Here is a 3,409-nt window from a genome sequence, read left to right as displayed (position 1 = left end):
TCTATCTGTCTGTCTGTCTGTCTGTCTGTGTGTGTGTGTGTGTGTGCGCGCGCGCGTGTTTGCACGTGTGCGCGTGTGTGCGTGTGCGAGTGTGTTTGCAGAATAAATGTCTCTGATAGAATAGTTTGATTTAAAAACGTCCTTGAAATTAAAAAAATCTTGTTAAAAATCGTTTACGAATACAGGGTAAAACTGTGTACATCGTTCATAGTCAGTCCGCCACTGTCTCTCGTGATGGCAAGCTGAAATTTCCAGCAGAGATAAAGTCTTTTTGTGAAATAAGCCCATCTCTGTTTTTCTTTTTTAGTTCTTGTCTTTTTAGTTCTGCCGTTTTTCTTCTCCGTATCTGTAGCATAGGTCTGACTTATGCTTTACTTTTGAGTTGTGTTTTGATTTGCTCATCCTTGATTCTTGATAACCAGCCAAAGACATTAAGGTGAGAACTTGTAAATATGTCTGCAAAATGTCGATGAAAACTTTCACATCCGTTATTTGTCCTTCTGTGGTTTCTAGATGTGTACGCCCAGAGAAGGACTGGAAGATAGAGCTGGTTAATACGTCATTTATATATATATATTGACAGATAAAGAGAAAGAGACATGGATATCGAAAGGCAATTGATTACATTTTATAGCAAGTGTGGGACGAAAACGGGTAGAGTGGTGGCTGAACAAAAGTGGGGCGAAAATGGGTGCACCGCTTTCCATACGTTTGTACGGTATCAAAATAACTTGTTCTAGATTTTCCCATCATGAGCTGGTTTCTTTACTCAGCCCAATGCAAGCTTTCAGCCTTGAATGGGATGAGTTCGAATTTGCTCAGTGTTGATAGCTTTTTCTGTGACGTTATGAAAACGTACAACACACACGTAGGCTTCAATGGAAAAATAAACTGGTATTATTTACAAACTTAAATCTGTAAGGGTATAAAACTCTTGGTTGATTACTTACATTAATTTCCCATTCAACTGACAATAAACAATAAACACCAATCAAATAGAGATGAAGTTATGAGTCTACCAGCCTTTAAAATTGATACCTTCACGGTTTCTAATTTGTGATAACTCTTGCTTTTCCATTGAGCCCGTTTTATGCAGAAGGCTAGGGTAGAAGTAGATGAACTACACATGCAGCCGAGTATTAATAAGCAGCTGAAGGACAACGAGACACGTTAAACTTACCAGTTGCCGTAGTCGAGTGCTAATGCTCGTATCGAGAACAAAAGTCATGTCATATAGGGAGAGTTCAAGGAAAAACACACCTTCTGCTGGTAAAACACACTTCAAGAATTCAATTCACTCCAGGGCTACACATGTCTTTACACGATATCATAAACTATCATTTAGTACAATTACAAGTTGAATCATCGTTATCTCTGACCTTTCAATATTCTCCTTCCTGTCGATCCCTTCACGTGAAATCAACCCCTAAAGCTTATCAACAGCTTCGCTTTTATCTACTTTCACGATGCAGTTATTGTTTCCCCTCCTCAGCCGCACCAATACGTCGGTAGCAGAAGGCTATAGATTAACAAAATAATGGTTCAACCAGTAACTTATCTCTGAATAATAATTCTGTTATCGGGTAAACCGGGGTGACTATGGCCGCCCGAGGTGATTTTGGTCACTTGATCAAAGATTTAAATGTATTTTTAGGGACGTCACTATGCAAAATAGTAGATCTTTACAGTAATTCATTACAGATGTATGGATAGCAATTTAAGGTGATAGAGTCGGACCACAAGAACCACTACTAGCTACAGTAAAAAGGAGAAAACTCGCTTGGTTCGGACAGAGAGGTGGCATGAAAACCTTGTAAAAACCATCGTGCATGGCGCAGGTGCACCGTTGGAGGCGGTCGAAAAAGAGGACATTGAAAGTGTTTTGTTTTTTTTGGTAAGTGTTTTACGGCGCTCGCAACTGCATAAGGTCATATGAGCGCGCGGGACACACCTAATACTTTTAGTTGGTAGGAAATTTTGAATTTTGCCCAGGTGGCGGCCGAAGCCTACTGTTATCGATTTTAGACCACCAAGGGATCTTTAACGTGCGCAACTTGCACACGGGCCCTCCGAGATTTTTCGCCCTTGAAAGTATAAGTTGATCCGACAACAGAAAAAAATGGACTGGTTTTTTTCTGCAAGAAAAGTCCATGAGGACGACAGACTGATGAACATAAAGAAAAATTAATCTCGACATCTTCTGTGCTCTGTTTACCCTAGACGACGCAGGTCAAAGAATGGGTGAGTGATTGAGTGAGACCATTGTTACGACAATGAACGATTTTTCAGTTAATGTGGTTGTGTTTAGTTTTGCCTCTATTGTACTTTCCCCGGCACAATGCACGATTTAATGGAGCCAGCTTGGCCAGTGTAAAACAAAATCCTGCTTGCTCTTTGCTGAGAAAGAAATCTTGGTTTCAAGCGATATGGCAAGTGGATCTAAAGACTGTTTTATACGATGTAAGATTTGAATCCCCACACGATTGTCTCCTGACAGGTCACTTTGTTGGATTAATTTCCACGTTTTGACGGATTTTTAACAAATCTCGTAAAACACGTAACCGGGGGTACACGCAAAATATTTATTAAATGGCCAAAGTTGTGTCAAAGTGAAAGAGGAAGTAGTTTATTCATTTTTCTAACACTTTCAAGCCAAAATAAATCTATTCGGATTCGTAAAAGATTACATTAGTAGTGACGCTTCATGCGCCCTGCGATTTGACCGGACGCTGGGACCGTCCATTCGGGGCCGGGCGAGTTTCAGCGGTTGCTTCCATCGTCCACTCGGAGTTATAGAGTTTACACTTTGACTACGGGAAATACTATTGGCAATTGGCAAGCTCACAACCAACAACAACACATTCATTGCATCCAAAAACATTAGCCGAAGAGACATAAATAGGCATCCACCCCAAATCACAGTGAAGGAGCGGAGGAAAGAGGGCTCACCTAGCGTTTGAAAACGCCACCATTCCTTGCCTGCTGTACGAAATACGAGCAGGGTTTAAAGTTTTAGTCGCATTGAAAACATGTTTTATTGAAAATCTACCTGTTCAGCACTTTCCTGCGCCACGCCTTTCGGGGCGGTGGAAATGTAAAAGATGTTGGATAAATCGAATGGAGATCCATTGTAAACTTTCACAATTTGGAAATAAGCAAATTTCAATTAATCCTGCACTGATTATGAATTACACTCTGGTACCGAGCAAGCCCATGGTTTCTACAGTTTGATTGCTTTTTTATGACAAGTTTGACGTTCTGCTGAAGAGACGAAACAGGGAGAAAGAGGGAGAGAAATAGAGAGACAGAGGAGAGAGAGCTAGAAAGAATGAGGTGAGAGAGAGAGAGAGAGAGAGAGAGAGAGAGAGAGAGAGAGAGAGAGAGAGAGAGAGAGAGAGAGAGAGATTAG

At 40.9% G+C, this 3,409-nt stretch overlaps 1 protein-coding gene across 1 annotated transcript in view; it reads right to left on the bottom strand.

The window, feature by feature from the left end:
• The window catches only part of LOC101852490, a gene marked incomplete in the record, with an annotated part of 10,949 nt that extends 9,076 nt beyond the window's left edge, over positions 1 to 1,873 (bottom strand). Inside the window, 1 exon segment of the mRNA XM_013085225.2 lies at positions 1,181 to 1,873.
• Positions 1,874 to 3,409: the final 1,536 nt, after the last annotated feature.

Source organism: Aplysia californica, unplaced genomic scaffold (assembly GCF_000002075.1).
Source record: "Aplysia californica isolate F4 #8 unplaced genomic scaffold, AplCal3.0 scaffold00358, whole genome shotgun sequence".
Classification (NCBI taxonomy): domain Eukaryota; kingdom Metazoa; phylum Mollusca; class Gastropoda; order Aplysiida; family Aplysiidae; genus Aplysia; species Aplysia californica.
Note: the sequence above shows the minus strand (reverse complement) of the source record. Positions and strands in the feature narration are given on the sequence as shown.